This window comes from Mauremys reevesii, unplaced genomic scaffold (assembly GCF_016161935.1).
Source record: "Mauremys reevesii isolate NIE-2019 unplaced genomic scaffold, ASM1616193v1 Contig2, whole genome shotgun sequence".
NCBI classification, from domain to species: domain Eukaryota; kingdom Metazoa; phylum Chordata; order Testudines; family Geoemydidae; genus Mauremys; species Mauremys reevesii.
The window spans coordinates 3,644,701-3,665,541 of NW_024100826.1; the positions used below are offsets into that span (position 1 = coordinate 3,644,701).

The following is a 20,841-nucleotide window of genomic DNA, read 5'->3' on the forward strand; positions in this document are numbered from 1 at the left end:
TCACCTCACCCCTTCTGATTCCATGGAACACAGAGCACCCTGGGGATGTTCTAACAGCCAGAGAATGAACTATCACACCCTCAACTCACTCTGGCTTCTGTTCAGAGTATGAAGAAAAAGCTATCGCCAGACTGAGCACCAAGCCAGCCCAGTCCCATCCCCAGAAAACAATGATGCTGGTAGGATGTGGAGGTTTCTCTGCAGGTTTCCCATGGGCTTTGGATCGGGCCCATAAAACCCACGTCTGCTCCACCAAACTCAATGGACGTTTTGCAGTTTACTCCAATGGCAGCAGTATTGGGCCTACAGAGTGGGGAAAATTCCCTAGTAAGGTTTAATATGCTCTTCACACCAGCTTTGCTCAGACACAGCTGTCTGGACATGGGGCTGTGCAGGGGAGACTCACCCAGAGTGTGTTAGGGGCAAATTCCACCTTGAGTTACCCCCGGTGCAGCCCTTTTGGCCTCTGCAGGAACCACCCTGTGCTACCAGGAAGATCCTGGGTCTTGTCCATGTGTCACTTCCATGGTTCAGTGGAGCAGCATGGACGTAACTGAGGGAAGAATTTGGCCCTTGTGGCCCAGCACCCTATTGGCTCCATCCTAGTTCTGGGAGAGAGGAATTACCATATAAACCAATCCAGGTTTAGCAGGACAAACTACTGCACGGCCTGCTTCCATCGCTATATACACATACAGTGCCAATTCATAACTCCTGAGTAAAGTTGCCCTAAGTATGGAAAGGAGCAAATGTACATTCCCTCAGAGAGCAAAAACACTTTTAACTCAGAAGGAAGATGCACTTCTCATTCCCCAGGAGAGATGAAGAGCATTTGGAAGAAGGCAGGTGACTCCTCTGCACTGTCTTTACTAGTCACTCCTCAGCCAGGCATTACTAATCACTCAGAGCACCTGGTAGCAGACAGAGCCTGTCAAAATCCACCTCCACATGCCTGAGAAGCTCAGATTTTATACCCAATAGCTTCTCCAATATTCCTGGGACTCTCCCTGAAACATTTCACCCTTCTATGACCTCAAGAAGAGATGTCTGTAAACCCAAAAGCTTGTCTCTCTCCACCAGAACTTGGTCCAATAAAAAATATTACTTCACCCACCCTGTATCACCCCTCTATAGTTGTGACACACTGTACCTCAAAATAACACTCTGTAACCCCCATATTCACCACTTGTGTATGGTTATGATATTTTGTACTCAGCTTGTCTTGAGAGGCATCACTTAAAAAGTCATGATTTGCTGAAACTCATTGTCCTGTTTAAATGTGTGTATCATCATGTATATGAAGTTATGCGATTTTGCTACATGTGTGTTACTGAGGCCTGTTCTGAGTCCATGGTCTAACCCCTTAGCAATAACAGAGACCATAAACAAAAGACCTGCATGTCATCCCCAGAGACACATCGGGCTGCATGTATACAGGAGGTGAAAGCAAGATTTTACCATTCGTATGAAGGATATTTGACAGCTCACACAGATAGTGGGGAAAAATCTTGCTGAAAAATCTGGGAGCCCATAGAGAACAGAAAACAAACAAACCTTCTCCCAGCTGCCCAAACTGTCCTTTTCCCTGCACAGGCTTCCAAAAGCATTATAGTAGCTCTTTCCAACTTGCTATTATAAGAAGAAAAGATGCTGGCCTTCTTAAGTAACAAACACTTACTGTGTTGTAGGGTTGCTAGCCTGTCTCCAAGTGCCCTAGCACTTGGAATCTCCATCCTTAGAGGTTTTTAAGGCCCAGCTTGACAAAGCCCTGGCTGGGATGATTTAGTTGGGGATGGTCCTGCTTTGAGCAGTGGGGTGGACTGGATGACCTGCTGAGGTCTCTTCCAACCCTAATCTTCTATGACTCTGTGTGTGCTTCTGATAAGACTCACTGCATAAAGATTCCCTCGTCTCCACCTCTGTACAACACTGTGGGTAACTTGGGTTCCTACTATCATTACAGTGTTGACCATAATGAATAGGAAATGGGAACAAAAACAAATGTCTGGGAACTATCCTTGAGGACTCCCCTAGCCCTGAGGAATGGGAGAATTCTTGTGCATTATGTGGCAAATTTCCTCCTCTCCTCTAGTAGGTCCTGCGCTTATTGGTGGATTTCTTCCCCTCAGGGGTTTTCCCCTTGGATGAAACCCATAGTCTGGATCAACTACTCCTATGTCTGATTAGGAGTAGCGGGGCTAGGGGGGGAACCCGGGCCCGCCCTCTGCTCCAGGTTCCAGCCCAGGGCCCTGTGAATTGCAGCAGTCTCTATAGTGCTACTTGTAACCGCTGCTTGACCGCTACAGCTCCCTGGGCTACTTCCCCATAGCCTCCTTCAAACACCTTCTTTATCCTCACCACAGGATCCTCCTGGTGTCTGATGCTGCTTGATTGTATAGTGTTCTCCTCAATCCTCCAGTAGTATCCCCTCTCAGTTCTTAGTTCCTTGTGTCTCTTGCTCCCAGCTCCTCATGCACACTTCTTTCCTCTGGCTCCTCCCCCTAGACTGGAGTGAGCTCCCCTTTTTATACCAGGTGCCTTGATTAGCCTGTCCTGATTGGAGCACCTGCAGCCAATCAATGTAGCTCTCTCCAGTGCCTTCTAGAAAGTTCTTAATTGGCCCCAGGTGCCTTGATTAGCCTGGAGCAACTGCCATTTTGGTTCCCATGGTACTAGGGATTTGCTTAGCCTGGAGCTAACATACCTGCTCAATACGTTCCTGTAGCCATCCGGCCTTGCTCCATCACAATTAGCACAAACTATGGCAAGAAATACAAACTCTGAAGGGCAACATTAGTTCTTGATTCATGATCTTTATGGCCCTCCAGCAAAACTGACACACAAATGGTACGTCCAGGATAAATGAACTTTTGGAAATGAATGCAGAAAATGCCACTATCATAGCTTTAGAACTGTGTAAAGCTATAAAGCCCCTTGTAAATATACAAATAATAGTGAATGAATCATTGTAGCAGAATGGAAATTCCCCAGTGGCTCCAAGGATGGTTCTTGAGTCTCCCCCCTGCACTGACAGAGACTGAGAAGGGAGGTTACAGACCCCTCTGTCTCATGATCTCACGTCTCTCCCTCCACCGGGCCCTGACCCCCTTCTTCCCTCCTGCTCATTCCCCCCACAAACCAGTGTCGGAGAAAAACTCAGTTCTTGCTTTTTCGTTTGGGTGCAGCAAAATCAAATACTTTATTATTTCTCCAGTAATTACAATGGAGGGAGAGAGTGCCATAGGACACAGGGTCGCCCCAGTCCCGGACAGGTCTCTCAACTGGTAAACAATTACAGCAAGCCTTTATACCTTTGTTGCAAACAATTTCTAGCAATAATACAGACGGTAAAAAGCAACAAATACATTTTGTTTATACATAATCCTTTCTGCTATCTTATTTGTCTCACTCCTAAAAGACGACAGTCTGCATATTTGGTTATCAGTTGCAAGGTCGTAATAACTTTTTACACAGTTCTTGACCTCTGCCTCACACTATCCTGCTTCTATAAATCTCACATCATTAGCTAGCCTAACTCTTGCTAACTGACTGACATGCATTGAAATCCCCTTCAAATCCTTATTAATTCTTTCCCTGCTTCCACACTCCCCCCTTTTGTACTTCTAGTACAACAAATATTTTCAAATCTATTTGCATTAATTCGTGGATTTCAGATTCTACATCAGATGTTTCAACCTTAGGGGTTTTGATTGGATGTAATGACTATGCATGATTAGCATGAACATGAAAGGTATTACTATCATTAAGTTATTTACAACAACAACATAATCCGAAGCTAACTAACAATACTACAAACAATAACATTCCCATAGGAATAATATAATGGGGCTGTTGTACAATTTTTGGTTACAAAGCACAAGACATCATACTTTGTACATAAAGTAGACACTCTAAGCTGTATGAAAGGCATTCTTTTCAGCTTGATATATATTCTGAAGCATGTGAATTTGCCCTTGCAATTCAGAGATTCTTTAAACCTCTGGTAACAATGAAAGCAAATTTTGAAATCGATCAGGCACTTCTCTAGTCCAATTAAAATATACCTGAAATCTAAGAGCTACTTGCAACATTCTATCTGCAGGCCAGTAAATGATACGATTGCCTGCAGCAGTGGTAAGATTTATATGTATATCTTGCAATGTGGTGGCTTTAACGTACACACAGCTATCATTAGCTTGAAAAAGTGGGTGTCCCGTCAGGGTAGTTCCTTGACCTCCACCCTCCCAGCAAATATTGTCATAAAGAGTGACAACTTCCCCTGGCTTCAGTTTATAGCTACACTGAGCTGTGGTGGTTCTAACGGCCAAAATGTCCATTGACTCTCTATTCTTATCCAAAATGTCAGGTGTTATTCTAGGGGTACTGTCTATAAATCAGTTAGGTATACCAGGTGGTCTAATTTCCCAGATGTCTCAGTAAATAATTCAGTCCCACATGCATCCTCCTCATGGACCCGGCAAGATTCGGTATGTAGGAGCCCACACCCCCTTAACCGGTCCATATGCTTGGAAGGAGCACTGTGAACGTCCACATTTCCATCCAGAAAGTGTCCAAGTATGTTTCCATGACCATAGATCAGATGGTTCCTGATGTGTCTGTAAGGGCAGTGGGCCAAGTCTGGTCTAGATCCCACTGCAATGCCTTCCCAGCCTCAGTGATATTCAATACTATCTCTCTCAATAACTTCTGGGTCATAGAACTAAGGGCGGAAATGACATGTAACTCACCAACTCCAGCCTGTACTTAAGATAGCTGAGCTTTAAAAATAAGGCTAGTGGCCTTTTCTAGTTGGCCCAATTTCTTATCATGTTCCTGGCTTTTAAGAATATTCCATATGGCTACTACATTATTGGCCCCAGCCCACAGGGATCTGGTCAATTCCCTTTTTGTCCAGAGGAAATAACCCAGGCTTTTTGTTGTGCTAATCCAATGGCAGCCCCTTGTGAGCAATCTGGGTATGTAGAAGTGATCTGAAAACTGGATAAGGGCAATGTCATTTAAAATCCAATTAGGGAGGGCAATACATACTGAAGGATTTATCCAAAACACAGGGCGCAGCCTGTAGAATAAACCCCAAAATCCAATCAATACCACATTCCCAAGCAAGGGTCCCACAAATTTTTTTTTCCTGCCAGTGTGTAATTATTTGTTTCTTCACCAGGGTCAGTTCTCAATGTCCTTTCTGGTCAGGAATTCCTGGACTTTGGCAATGTCAGTGGAGTGGGTGTTTCTTCTTTCCCAAAGCAGTCGTGGTTCAGCATCCTACAGGGGAGATTACCAGTACATCACCCTGTAATGGTTTTGCTTTTTCTAGAAAAGTTCAAAGGCACAGTAGGTCTGTCAGTGGACAAGGGAGAGGTTACGAGCATGTCACCGTGTCCTTTTTCCTGCTGTCCAGAAGGTACAGCAGGGCTAGAAGAAGGAGTACGCTGATCATCAGTAGGAGTGTCCTCCTGAGGTGGAGGGGTCTTTTGCAGTGCGATGCCTGGGTCCAGGCATGTAGTCCTTGACACTTCACAGCGGTGTTGGTAGTCAGCAGGACTTAAGGGCCTTTCCAGCATGGAGCCAAAGCAGTCTTTCGTTGATGGATCTTTATGTAGACCCAGTCTCCTGGTTCCAACGAGTGGCAAGGTTGCACAGGATCCTTCGGTAGTGCTTCCTTCACCTGTGTATAAAAAGACTTAACATTTAATTAGTGCCTGACAATACTTAAGCATTATGTTATCCATCAAATGAATGTCCATCTGAGCTGGGGTTAGTGGGGGTGCAGTTGGTAGTCGCGTTGGGTGTCCTGTCAAAATCTCATGAGGGCTGAGTCCAGTCTTTCGATTGGGAATGGCTCTCATACTCAGTGCCAAAGGAAGGGCATCTGGCCACTTTAAGTTTGTCTCAGCACAAATCTTGCCAGTTTATTCTTTAAAATCCGGTTCTGGCGTTCCACTGTCCCAGCAGACTGTGGGTGGTGAGGGCAGTGAGCTGCACATAACTCCTTTACAATCTGTCCAGTAAAATGAGTTCCACGATCACTGTTGATACTCACAGGGATGCCAAAACATGTATAAAAATCTTTAAGCAGAAGTTTCACAACAGTCCTGGCATCTGCTTTCCTGCAGGGAAAAGCTTCAACCCAATTGGTAAATACATCAACTAAAACTAATACATATTCATAACCACAACATTCAGATTGATTTTATTCAAATGACTAAATATTTACAAAAGGTCCCCAAGGGGGAGGGTGGGCTGCCCGCTTAGCTTTAACAGCTTTACCAATGTTGTGCTGTTGACAAATCACACAGTGTTGACAGTAGGAATGTGCTACAGAAGGGAAACTCGGTGCACACCAATCTATGTTAACTGCAGCAACCATCCCCCCTTTGTTCACGTGTGCCATTCCATGGCATATGCGAGCAAGATAGGGCAGTAACATCTTCGGTGCCACCAGGCGACCATCCAGGGCACACCAAAGATGATCAGTATGTAAAATGCATCCAGCAGCACTCCAAGAGTGTTTCTCAGTTCTTGATGCAGCCTCCTGGATCTTAGCCAGATCCTCAAGGGAGGCTAGTGAAGGCTGCCCAATTAGGACACAAGTATGTTCAGCCTGAGGTACGGAAAGGGCCGCTGCTTTGGCTGCAGAGTCTTCCAAAGCATTTCCACGGGTAACTTCATCATGAGGGGGGTCTTGTGAGCGGTACATTTAACAACAGCAATAGCTTCCTACCATCCCCAGCCCTCTGGCTAGAAATCTGAGGTAGCCAGAAGATCCTATGTACAATATGGGGAGTGGGTTAACTTTTCATGTCATTGCTTCCAAAGACCGTCGGTATGCAAATTTTAACAACAATTTGTAATTAAAAGATTAGGCCAATGTAGTTTCTCTCTCTTACTTAAGAAAATGTATTAGACTTTTAGTATATCACATTTTTCTGATGTATCCAAACACTTTGTATTCTAAGTTGAACAAAACAAGTATCTGCATTTCAATCCAACACTTCCGCTAGATTTCAAATCAGACCATCCCATGAAAATATTAAACACAACAATTCTGGCCACGAGACAAACACCACAAGACAGAACATAGAACACAAAACATAATTTTTACTCTGTCAGTAAATGCATGGTACGTTGAATGCTGTTCAGCTGGCATTAGTTTTGTTTGATTATCTGAAAGACAAAAACAGAGGTCTACCCCTTCTGGGCAGTCAATTACTTAAAATATACAAATACCCTTGTTGATTTCAGGCAAAAGAGGGGAATTACCCCATATTTCTTGTATGTGTTTCATAGGCAGCCCAGGTTTCAGTGCCTCTACCTTATCAGTTAGATAATTTGCATTAACACAGATGCTTTCTGGCTTGCTTTTTACTTTTTACTTTTGCTTTTAAACACTGAAAGAAAACATCACCACTTACAGTGCCCTTAGAGCCTAATACAATTTTCATTACATAGCACTGTATACATTCAACTAATTTAACAAAATAGTTCATAGCCAAATGATTGCAATCTAATAATTTCTTTGCCTGAATTTACAAACATTTTAAAGACACCAAAAACTTCTCTCTTTAGCATGTTTACAAAGTTCAACTGCTGTTCCCTCCAGCAACTACAGAGTCAACTTTTCACTTTCCTTTAAATTACCTGCTTTGTCTTCCAACAGCCACTTACCAAGTCAAATCACCATTCCAAATATCCTCCTGTTACTACCAGTTTAGCTAGGAGGGTGGGCTTCTCAACTAGCCCCCACCCTTCTGGTCTTTTCCCTAAAACATTTCTACTCACAAGACTACCCGAGTCCTCCCTAGTAAGGCTTGCCACCTGGGCAAAAATACATAGCCATTGGGTAAAGGCCATTTACTCAACACATAATCCAAACCCCTTTAGGGGGTCTACCCAGAGACCCACCCATTTGTCTGCTGACACTTAAACAGAAAAGAAAATTACACAGAAAGCAGAGAAAATTACAGTCTAAGCCAGATTTTTCTACTTCTATTACATTGTCCGTTACAGGGGGTGGGACAGAAGAATTTCAATACAACCTCAGAGCTTCATTGCACACATGGCTTCCACCCTGAGGAATTACGAACGAGAAGTTCAGTTCCGCCCACACACCTAACACCCAAATGAACAGAGCAGAAAAACAGTAACCGGTTAAACAGAACAGAACCAGATAGTGTTTCCTTATTCTATTAGGGCTCACCATTAATCATGCAATTCTTAACATATAAACACCAATAGTACCAAACAAAGCAAACATAAAATAACAAGGGTAAAACAGATAGATGGTGTAAATTCTGCAGGGCTCCCCCATTCTTAATTGCTCACCAAACTGTGACAAATATCTGTTACCAATTTATCCCTCGTGTCAGGTGATCAGGCTGACACTGCAGGAGGTTGGGGAAGAAAACACACCATATAACCAAATTTGAAAGCTTCATTAAAAATAATAAAACAATGGAGAGTGTTGGGAACGCTCCCACATCACTTGGGAAAAATATGAATGCTCCAAGCCTTAAGCCACTTTAATACTCACACATGTCCAGACTGGCCACGTCTGTGTATAACGTTCAGAGAAGGGAAATAGGTGGATGGGAGATTATCCTGTATACAGCCTGTTCAGAATTTCCAACATGCTTCCACTCTTGGGACGGCTGTTCTTTTACACCCTGGAATCTCCTGCGGTGTCTCCTTCAGAGATTCCAGTCCAGGTCAACTGCCTGTGGCTTTTCCCGTGTCACCAAGCCACACCAGCTACAGGGTCGCAGAAGCACACTGCTGGATCTCACTGGAAAGTTAAGCTTTGCAAATGTAATTTCAGTTCTGTAACTTGTATTGCTTTTGGTTTGCCTCTGTCTCTATTTTTCCACAACCAGCTGGGGCTGAAAGCAGTTTTTCTTTGCACTTAGCATAGTCTGTGCTGATTCTTGACCTTGAACACAAAGCAACTTCTCTTTATCTCTGGGCTAAGCTGAATTTCAAATTAACCCGTTCCTAGACAAATTGCTCACACTGTGTCAGAGGCTTTTCTTTGGTGATTAAAAGCTCCTCTGAGATATATGATCTTATCTAGATTGAAGGTACCTTCTAATGGGCATTGTTTAAATGAATTTTCACATGTGTACAGATTCCAATCATTTAAATACCTGCAGGTTTTAGGACCATAATGTACGTACATGTAATATGCTGGGGTACCCTTAGGGGGTAAGGTGGAAAGTTTAGACTGTCCCTTACCCATTTTCCACTTACACACACAGAGAGGGTGCCCTGTCTGCGCTAGCAGCTCAGAAACGAAGGATCTCTCCCTACAGGGTACTCACACGGGAGAGACTAAAGAGGATGACTACGACTCTCCTACACCTCCCTTCAGCAAAGAGCATCAGCTAGTCTCTGGGAGACGGCGCCGCTTACTCTGATTGCATCCAGTGAGATGATCAGACTGTCAGTAGCCCACATGGAAAGGAAAGGGGAGGGAAGATGGGTTCACACACTCCTAGACCCAGGCAGCTTCCTCGTCAGACTATGCCAGGCCAAGTCAGCCCACCGTGGGTCGGATCTCCTAAAGATCCGCTAGTTACTGGGCTTGCATTAGAGTAGTCCTGATCACTAGCTTCCACTTCACAGGGTACTCTGGGCGTCTTCCGATAACAATCACTCACACTGGTGTACACACACACACACACACCCCAAGGCCTTTTTTTTAAACCTTTTTTTAAATCTCTTCTTTACCTTTTTAATTTTTTTTTTAAACCATGATGCATCTTTACCTGGTCCGGACCAATACCATGAGGCGGTATGACAACCCCTCTTGAGGCGGTAAAAACCCCTCAGCACCGGTGCATTCTAATGCATTTACCTATGCATTACCTTGTTGGCCAACTCAGCAGTTCCCAATACTGCTATAAACTAACCTTGTTGGGGCCTTTCCCCAATACCACTCTGCATCTGATCTTGCTGCACAGTCAATAAGTTCAGATGGCGTGAGGCCCAACAGAGACAGACGTCCTCACGGATAGTCCTCCTCCGATACCCCACTAGAGATTTCAAAAGGTCTCATACCTCTCATGTGGCGCCATGGGGTTCGAAGGGGAATGATCCGTAGTAGCTGTCTGTGGGTCCGTGGGCGTTGCCATCCCGGACGAGCCCCCAAATTGTCAGAGAAAAACTCAGTTCTCGCTTTTTTGTTTGGGTGCAGCAAAATCAAATACTTATTATTTCTCCAGTAATTACAATGGAGGGAGAGAGTGCCATAGGACACAGGGTCACCCCAGTCCTGGACAGGTCTCTCAACTGGTAAACAATTACAGCAAGCCTTTATACCTTTTTTACAAACAATTTCTAGCAATAATACAGATGGTAAAAAGCAACAAATACATTTTGTTTATACATAAGCCTTTCTGCTATCTTATTTGTCTCACTCCTAAAAGACGACAGTCTGCATATTTTGTTATCAGTTACAAGGTCGTAATAACTTTTTACACAGTTCTTGTCCTCTGCCTCACACTATCCTGCTTCTATAAATCTCACGTCATTAGGGTCACAGCTAGCCTAACTCTTGCTAACTGACTGACATGCATTAAAATCCCCTTCAAATCTTTATTAATTCTTTCCCTGCTTCCACACCAGCTACCACCTCCAAGGTCAGCCCAGTAGTGGAGCAAACCCAGCTCCTAGTCCTGTGTCTCTCACCCTGAGGCAGGCGGGTTGGCCCTGACAATCACTACCCAGCTCCCCTACCACAGCCGCTCAAATATGTTGACAAAGTCCCTGGTAATGGTGCAGTTGCTCTTAGAAGGGGCAGGTGTTGCCCACCCCACAGCTGCTGTCCTGGCTAGTGGCAGGGCAGCCAGGCTGCAGCCATGTTGGTGCAGGGTTGGCACCCACCAGCTGCATCAAATCTCTATGACCAGATCAGGTTTTATGTTTTTCACAGCATTCAGCTCTGGCCGGGTTTCGTTGTTTACACTGTGATAGTCCAACCTGAAGGGGAAATAAGGAAAGAAAACAAGGTGTTAATTGTCTCTCAGACGTGATGCCTGAGCCCACAGTCCCTCTGAGGCCCAGTGCGCTGCACACCACTGGCTTTAGTATTATTGCTCCTTGTATTGTGGTGGTGCCTAGGAGCCCCTGTCATGGGCCAGGACCCCATTGTGCTGGGTGCTGCACAACCACAGAACACAAAGATGGATCCTGCCCCAAAGAGCTCACAGTCCCAGCTGCCTGCCAGAGTCCCCGGATCTGTGTCACTGTCACTTCTCTGCCTGATGAGCTCACTGCCAGCAGATGCTTTTCACCAAGGAAGAGGAGAAGAAGCGCTGGTGCAGTCTGTAACCTGGCCTGTTCCCCTCACACTCCACTCACCTTGTCAGCTCTGGGCAGGGACAGCAATGTCCTTTCTGCAAGTAAAGGGCTGGATTGTGCAGCCCTTGCTCAGGGCGGTGAGCACTTACTGACACGGACAGTCCCACTGATCGCTGTGGGACTACTCAGCACTCACAGGCAGCAGGGGCTGCAAAATCCTTGGAAGCAACATGATCTCAACTCTCATTGCTGCAGGGGCTCCTTACACCCCCTCCCCACAGGGCTTTGGTAACACAGATCTAGAAGGGGGTGAGGTTTCAGCAGCTGTTGTGGGGCTGCAGACTTGGTTTAACTCCAGAAAACCAAGACCCAGATCTAGCCAAGGCCACAGGCATTAGCTAAGAACCAACAAACTCAGAGCTGGAAACCAAACCCGCTCACCTGTATGTTTATTTTGAAGAAAACTGGTATTAGTCTTATAAGAATGTATTTAGTGTTTAGACCAGGGGTAGGTAACTTATGGCACAGGTGCCAAAGGCAGCATATGAGCTGATTTTCAGTGGCACTCCCACTGCCCAGATCCTGGCTACCGGTCCAGAGGGCTCTGCATTTTAATTTAATTTTAAATGAAGCTTCTTAAACATTTTGAAACTTTATTAACTTTACATACAACAATAGTTTAGTAGTATATTAGAGACTTCTAGAAAGAGACCTAAAAACGTTAAAATGTATTACTGGCAAGCAAAACCTTAAATCAGAGTGACTAAATGAAGACTCGGCACAGCACTTCTGAAAGGTTGCCAACCCCTGGTTTAGACTCTATGAAACGCTTGTCAGTAGCTGCATGCATTGATTCCCTGGCAATGTCTGTATTCCATGCTATAAAGAAATATGTAGCTTTGCTTTATAAATCAGGGGCACCAGAATGGGAGGGGAGGGCCAGACGGCCAGGGCCCCATCACTTTTAAAAGTGGGAGAGCTTTGCCCTCTCACTTTTTACCAGCCTTAAGGGCGAGCAATGGGGAGGAGGGGGCAGAGAGGAGCGTGCAGGGGGCAGGGCCTTGGGGAGAAGAGGAGGCGCAAGGGCGGGGCCTCAAGGGGCAAGGGTGGCATGGGGGCAGGGCCACAGTTCAGGCGCTGGTGACCCCCGCCCACACACTTCTAGGGAGTTTCCAGCATTCTTGTTTTAACTGAAAATCTTTGCTCTGAATTTATGGACCCAGACATGGGAATCGACCCTCTCACCTCCCCTGTCAGGAGGCCTAGCAACAGTAAATGAACCATTGAGGAACATCACAATACAAAGGATTGGTGAATGGCTCTATCACATCTTTGCAATGCTACAGGCAAGGGAGTTCCTCTCATGGACTGGAAGGCCAAATGTAAAAAATAAAACAGGGTCAACAAGAAAATACTTTAGCTAATACTCTTCTTTGTGTCCTTTCACTCTTCCTTTCTTTTTCTCTTTCTGTTTGTCTCTCTTTTAGTCTTTATCCCAGGATTTATTGTGGTAATAGTGGCAAATTAGCTGAGTGAAAGAAGGATCCTTAAAGTTCTCAGTACTCCTTACTGAAGAAAATAACTTCATGTTCTAACATGACAATACCCTGCTTTAGAGTGCACTAAAATACACCATATTATCCAACTTCTAAATAAGTAAACTACATCAGTATAGCAGTGGGAGAAGAATGAGAGCTATTTCTTGGGTTGTGGTGTGATGCTGTATGATTAAAGATGACCATTTATATAATTGATATTACCACTGTTATAAAATCACAACAAATTTTGTATGAAGTGTTTTCACATAAGCTGTAATTGGAAAAGTTACAATCTATCAAGTATGATTACCCTGGTTAAATTGATGCATCATCTTTGTATCTAAAGTTATGAATATTGGCTATGATTTGTCTCTCAAACGTGTTTTGTTCCTAAAACCCCCTAGATAGATTTACATCACAGCGAGACACAGATTTGCTGGACAGCTATGTGTTGATGGCCCACTAAGGACACTCCACTCTCACAATGGGCCATTGAAGAAACCTATCCCACCCAGACAGCTCTTTCTGCAGATGCCTCAGACAGCAAGGTGCCAATGCCTGCCCAACTGCATCTTACCACAATTTCTGCAGTTTGCATTCTGGATGTTTCAGTCCCTCACACAACAGCTACACTCCAGAATGTTCCAGCTTTTCCTCCGTCAGGTCCAGCTCGGTCAGGGTCCAGCTGGTGCTGAGAGCAGAGGACAGCTCCCCACAACACCCAGCTGTGAAATTGCAACCTATAGGTACGGAGAGGAAGCTGTGCTGATCTTTGCTCCCTTCACTGATGTCAGTGTTGTCTATAAGGAGTTTCTTTACTCTGGACATGCACAGATACATCACAATGCTCCCATTGGCATGACAGCCGCTGTGGGGTATTCCTTTCCATGGGCACTTCTTCCCCCAGAAACTAGAACTTCTCTCCCCACCATTCCCCTACAGATACTAGGACCTCTCCCCACTCCCCTCCCTGTCTCTGGCCAAGGGGGGCTACCCCTCTTCATTGCACCCCTGACCCTCCACCCCCAAAATGAGAGAAAGGGAAGATTGGTGCTAGGAAAGCTGCCCTCCTATGCCACCTAGGGCCCTTAATTGCCTTGGCCAGTCCTGAGCCTGGGCCCGGGCCCGGGCCCTTCCTGGGATGAGCCTCTTCCTCTTCTCTCTCCTCTGGCCTGTTCCCTTTCTCCTCCTCCACCACTGCCTCCTCCTGCCCTCCAGCTTCTCCCCCACACACGGTGCAGTTAGGGTCTGACAGGAGGCAAGTCGCAGCTGTTGTCGGGGGGTCTGGTGTGTTGGATTCAACACCGAAGCAACATGCTGCGCGTGGTGCCCTTACGTCCTGTGTGGGCCCTGTTGCCCACATGATCTTTGTACCTAGAGCGTGTTTACATGGTCCAGCAGGGTCCCCATGGAGTAGTTACAGCTCAACACACAGCCAGCGGTTTGGGCAGTGACTCCATCAGTGCCCTGAACTTTGTTCAACATTGCCACAGCTTGTGTCTGATCAGATGCTCACCGTGCAGTCCGGGAACTGCCAGGGCCAGTGCACGGATGTTTTGTGCCCTAGGCTAAACTTCCATCTTGCGCCCTCCCCCGTCCCCCAGCTCCTGCCCTGGGGTGCCCCCCCCGCGGCAACTCCCCTCCACCCTGAGGTGCCCCCTCTGCAGCAGCTTCCCACCCCCCACCCTCTGCCCTGAGGGACCCCCCCGTGCCCCAGCTCACCCCTGCTCCGCCTCCTCCCCGAGCACACGGCGGCTGCTTCACTTTTCCCGCCTCCCAGGTTTGCGGCACCAATCAGCTTAGGCGCCGCAAGCCTGGGAGGTGGGAGAAGTGAAGCAGCCATGGCGTGCTCGGGGAGGAGGCGGAGCAGGGGTGAGTGTGCCGCCCCCCACCCCCTTATTTGCTGCAGGCAGCCCACCCCGCACTCCCCTGCCCCAGCTCCCTCCACCTAAATGCCGGTGATGATTGGGGCGGCCAAAGATCCAGCTACTGCAGTCACTACCAAAGAAAATGCCACCCTCCAAATGCCAGTGCCCTAGGCGATCACCTAGGTTGCCTAAATGGTTGCACCAGCCCTAGGCACTGCCACAGGGGTGGTGTAAAAATGTAAAAATTGGGAGGATTATTAAAAATGAGGGAGAGTTGGCATCTCTGCTTCCACCAAGAGTTCAGCTGAGGTACCGGATGCAGGGCAGACATCTACAAATAGGGCCTCAGTGTCTCCTCTACTCAGTTATGCTCGGCCACACCAGGCTCTCAGGCTTCATCTGCTCTTTCAGCTGGGGGTGCAGGTCCCAGTGGTAGGAGACACACCCAGGCTAGCTCTAATTGAGCCGGCACACAGAAAATAAGGGCAATGACTGCAACTAAAACAGAATACCTCAAATGGTGGAGAATTGGAAAGATGCTCTGAGTGTCCTTGTCAAACATTCATCCCTGGATTGAAAAACTTGTGTCTACAAGACAGGCACAAAAACAGCTCATTAACAGTATATTTGAAACAATGTTTAAAAATAGGTTAACATATTCATATCACATGACTAGTTGAATTGGACTTTATTTTAACAAACAAACAGAATTGGAGTAGTGTTCCTGTGTTGGTAAGCAAGTAATAAATGCCTTACATGCAGATAGTACAAAAAAGAAATGCCTGGCAATGCTGAAAAAACAGCAGGAAATACAAGTGAAACGCTGTTGTTGTTTTTCTCTCAAGCAGTCCATGACTGTTTAGGAAAGTAGCAAGTTGTTCCCTGGTCTCAGAAAAGTGGAGAAACACTGTTATAGATAACCTAAACAGTGTAGAAGTGAGCAGTAGTGGTCTTAACTAAGTCCTATGGAACTGAAGAAAGTATTTATTTACAGTACTTAAAATACACCATATAAGAAATTATTTCTTTAATAGAGCAATATTTTAATAAAAACAAACTCACTTCAAGGACAGGCAAATTAATGACTATTAATACTTTTCACTTTCAAATTAAATCCCTTATTTTTCTTATCTAATCTTGCTAAAGCAAACAATTTCTTCACTACAAGAATGTTGTCTAACCAGTTTGGGTGTTTAACTAGTAGTACCTTAAGTTACAATGTCATTTTAATATCCCATTAAAATTGTTTCAGGAATAGCTTTAATTGTAATCTTTTGGCAATGCTTTGGCAAAAATAAAATTATGCTTGAGGCTCATGACATTCTTTTGTAGCAGTGGTGTTGGTTTACTTGTTGTTTTCTCATTTTGTTGTTGTTGCTGCTTGCCGGCAGATGTGTTAACTTAAAGGTGTGAGATGCAATGATGTGGTTGTGAGTGCTGAAAGAGAGAGATTGGAGTTGAAACAGAGTAAGTGGAATCCTGGCTTCATTGAAGTCAGTGACAAAACTGCCATTGACTTTGGTGGGACCAGGATTTCACCCAGAAAGTCTCAGTTCAGTTCATAGAATTATAGGTACCAAGGCCAGAAGGGACAATTAGATCATCTGAGCTCATATATAACATAAGCCATAGAATTTCACCCACTTCCCCCTGTATTGAGTCCAATAGGTTGTATTTGGCTAAAGCATTTCTTTCAGAAAGGCATCCAGTCTGGATTTGAAAACAGCAAGAAATGGGGAATCCACCACTTCCCTTGGTAGTTTGTTCCTTTCCAGTTTTTCAACATCTTTTTTAAAATGTGGACATCAGAACTGGACACAACATTCCAGTATCAGTTTCACCAATTAACGCATGTAAAAACCCCACTGAGGAAGACTGAAGAGGGGGTGGATTGATATTTATGATTCTTGTTGTCTTTGTTGGTTGCTCCATATTAAGTGGCAGGACAAGTTCAGCAATGAGACTATTCATTGCTGAACCCATCAACCACTTCCATCAGCACTGGTTTGGTTTTGACCGCTTTCTTGGCATGGACACATTACCGGGATGGAAGATTAATTCCACAACATGTTTAGCAAGGAATGCTGCTACATGGTCAGTGGTCACGTGGATGCCAAAAGTTTTGGTGGTACAATAAGGATGTCAATAATGGATGTAGACTGAGAATCCAGCCAGACCATCATAAGGTCCTAGGTAGAGACTGAGCTGCAAGGAGGCAGAGTCCCTTTGGGATTTGCCCTGATAATGATAATCTAGCATTATTTCTTATACAGATGCTGCCTCAAGATTAACTTGCCCCATTACGCTCTTTGGTGTCAGGATCTAATAAGCCACCATTTCTGGTTAGTTAAGGGGATGTCATTTCAGAAAGTGTAACATCAGTTACACATCGCTGAGTGATACTTACTATTTTAAGCAAATACTCATCTTTTTGGTATTTGCTTTAGTGAGTAAATTAAAGTCAACTCTCTGGGTTAGATAAACACAATCATTCCTATTGTAGCTCAAGAACTAGTTTTAAAAAAAATGACTGACCAGACAAAAGTGTAAAACCACTGGATATATTCCCATTGGTGAGAGTTTTTAGGACTGCATGTGAATGCTCAGAGTAATACTGCAAACGGGCTACTCACTGCCGCGGTGCCTCCCGCTGGTTTTTCTGCAGAATTAGCTCTTTTTCAGCCCGGAGCGCCCTCTGCTGGCCAGTGGCCTGCCTGTTCTCTTATCAGCCCTGTGTCCCTCCCAGGACCCTGGTGCCCCTTTAACTGGGTTTCCCCCTCCCCGGGGAACCCCCACCCTGGTTTCCCCGCTTTGCCTCAGAATGGCTACTGCCCAGTCATGGTCTAGCCCCAGCTCCTGGGACAGACTGCAGTATCCACCTTCTCCTCACAAGCAAAGGGGTTTGGACCTGGTGCTCTTCCTACCCCTGGGTCACCCCTTGCAACCCCCAGTACCTGTGGCCTACCGCTAGGCTGCAGCCTGGGGTTTTTCTGGCTCGAGCTCCCCAGCTCCCTAGTCTGTTCGCAGCCCTGCTTCACCCAGGTACTTTAGCTCTGCTCATAAACAGCCAGGCCCATCCCTCTCTGAAGGCAGAGAGAGACTGTCTGGGCTCTGGCTTCCCTGCCTTCTTATAAGCCCCAGGGCTTCAGTTTGGGGCGTGGCCCCAGCTGTGGCCACTTCCTTACTCAGCCCAGCTTCCAGAGCCACCCCTCTCAAGCCCTGGTAGGCAGCTTTTCAAAGCCCCTCCGGGCAGGAACAGGGTCCACCCTGCTCCAAGGAGCACTCTGCCTGCTTGGGCTGCCCTGCTGGCTGGAGTGCCCCCCCTTCTCTGGCTGCCCTGCTGGCTGGAGTGTTCCCCCTTCTCTGGCTGCCTTGCTGGCTGGAGCCCCTTCTCCCTTCCTGGGCTGCTGCTGCTGGCTGGAGTGCTTCTTCCCAGGACTGCTGCTCCTGCTACAACTGCTGCTGAGTGGGTGAGTGAGGGGTGGGGGGGGCCTTGCTGGCCAGCCCCCACTCCCCCACCTCTGGAGGGAGAAGCCAGGACCCCACCACCACCACCACTACAGCTACCACCTGGGGGGGTCCTTCCTGCCTGGCCACCAGGGCTGCTGGAGGAGGAGAGGCTGCTGCTGCTGCTGGAGTTGTGTTTGTCCTGGGGAGCTGCTGGAGCCTGGAGGAGGACTGAGAAGACCACCGGCTGCTGGGAAGTGCACAGGACTCTGGAGACCACTGTGGAGGGGGCCTTAAAAACTGAGTAACTTTTTGACTGTGCTCTAGTGGTGGGGGTTTAGACTGTGTTTGTGGGGACACGGGGGTGTGGCGTGGAGCCTGCCCCCTGGTCCATCTGTGTCCCCCCCCAACCCCCACCACCACCGCTGCCCCCTCCACCACCCCTGCTGGCCCCTTACCATCTGCCTCAGTTCCTGCCTCTGGGACTCAGCTGCTCGCCTGGCCTGCCACGCCCTATTGCCACCGTTTGGGCCTCCAGCGGCAGCCAGCTAGCCATTGACTGTGCACAAGTGCTTGTGGGTGCACGCACCCCCCCTTCCCCTGGACTGACCCCTTCCCCTCTGCAACAGGCCCCCTAGCTTTGCCCCTTGTTGCCTGCCCCGTTTGCCCCTTGTAGCCTTCCCCCCTGCCCCACCCAGCCCAGCTTCAGTTTGTTTGCCAGCCCCGCCCGTCTCCCTTTGCAGCTCTGTTTGTCCTGCCCCGGCCCTGAAGCCAGCCCCTTGGTCCCTCTGGCCCACTCCCAGCCTGGTTGCTCCCCTCCCTCTGCGGTCCCTTGCCCTGATTAGCCCCTCCCCTCGTGCACCCATAGCTCCATCAGTGCGCTTGTGCCTCTCCCCTGTTTGAGTTGCCCATCCTGCACTGCACCCCCCATTGCTCTTGTTTCCCCCGCCCCCTCCCCTAGTGCAGCTAGAGGAGCCGGACTTCAACCCTCTGTCGGTGACTAACCCCCCCCCGAAGTCCTCGATAGTCCCCGTATCTGCCCCCCTCTCTAGTGTTGGCACCCTCCTCCCTGCCCACAGCCTAGCAGGGCGGAGTGGGTGACCTGTTTTCCCGCCCCCTTTCTCTGGTGTTTTGCCCTCCCTCCCCATTCAGCATGGCGGGAGGCGCGGCGGGTGGGATTCCCGGGACGACGTCTGTCCCCCCTCCCTCGCCTGCTCCCCCCAAACGCCTCCCGGTCTCGACCTCACCCGCCGCTGCCGGACCACCTGCCACCGCTCCCGCTGAGGCGCCGGCAGCGGCGACCGACGGGGTGCCTTCTGCTGCTGCCACGTCCCTCGCCCCTTCCGCCTCTGGGGGAGCCCCCCCGGCCGGCGGAAAGGGTCGGGGCAAAAGAAGGAAAGGGCCCTGCTAGAAAGACTAAGCCCTCCATGGCGGAGCCTACCCCCGCTGCCGCGGCCCCGCCACCGGCCGCGGCGTCCCTCCCCGCTGTTCCCTCCACCAGCTCTGCGGGTGTCCCTCCCTTGGCCCCCAGAGCGTACGCCCAGGTGGCGGCGGCCCCCCCGCCCGCCGCTACGTCATCTCCCCCGACCGCCGCCTCCGCTACCATCTACAGCGGCCGGGGCCCCTTCCCCACCTTGACCCGGAAGCACGGCGTCCGTTGCCTCCTGGTGCCCGCCTCGCCCCACGTGGAGACCTACGTGCGGGCGTTGGCGAGGGTGGTGGGGCCCACGGCCATCGTGGCGGCCTCCAAAATGTACGGCAAGGCGGTCTTCTTCCTTGCCTCGGAGGCCGCCGCCCAGGAGGCGGTGGAGAAGGGCCTGGCGGTGGGGGGCGTGTTCGTCCCCCTGGAACCGCTGGAGGACCTGGGTGTCCGAGTGGTCCTGACCTCCGTCCCTCCCTTCCTGCCCAATGTCGCCCTGTTACCCGCCCTCTCTACTTTGGGGAAGCCCATCTCCGTGGTGAGCCCTCTCCCCTTGGGCTGCAAAGACCCCGCCCTCCGTCACGTCCTCTCGTTCCGCCGGCAGGTGCAGCTTCAACTGTCGCCGGCGGCGCGTGGCGGAGAGGCGCTCGAGGGGTCTTTCCTGGTCCCCTATCAGGGGGCCCAGTACCGGGTGCATTACTCCATGGGGGAGGCCCGGTGTTACCTCTGCCAGGCGACGGGGCACGTCCGGAGGGACTGCCCCTTGGCCCGGCACGGGGGAGCGCCCGGGACCCCCGAGCCCCGGCAGGGTGCCGGCCCCATCATCGCCAGCGCCCCTGGCAACCCGGTGCCCAGAGTCGCCCCTCCTCCTCCTCAGCCCATCACCGCTCCCGCTCGGGCCTCAGGGGTACGTCTTCCAGGGCGCCCAGCCGAGCGGGAGAGCCCTGCCTCTGCTGCCTGCACTCTGGCGGGGCCTGTGGAGGAGGGTGCGGCAGGGGTACTGCTGGGCGTGGGAGAGGGCTCTCCCCAGGGAGACTCTTCCCTTTCTCCTGCTGTCCCCCCAGTGCCTCTCCGAGCCCCCGAACTGGCATCCTTGCCCCCCGACCCAACCCCTGTCGACCGGCCCAACGATGATGCCATGGAGGGCTGGACCCGGGTAGAGGGTAAGCGGGGCAAGCGGAAGGCTCGAGCTCCGCCCGTGCCACCTGAGGCGGAAGCCCCCCGTAAGACCAGAAAGGGGGCCGCCGACACC

General features: G+C 48.8%; 1 long non-coding RNA gene across 1 annotated transcript; it reads right to left on the reverse strand.

Moving 5' to 3' along the window:
* Nucleotides 1-10,842: 10,842 nt before the first annotated feature.
* Nucleotides 10,843-17,751, reverse strand: LOC120393465. Its single transcript, XR_005592047.1, has 4 exons — nucleotides 17,356-17,751; nucleotides 15,235-15,310; nucleotides 13,432-13,594; nucleotides 10,843-10,995 (listed from the first exon to the last, which is right to left on the reverse strand). It is a non-coding gene; the product is annotated as an uncharacterized LOC120393465 (long non-coding RNA).
* Between the last annotated feature and the right edge of the window lie 3,090 nt (nucleotides 17,752-20,841).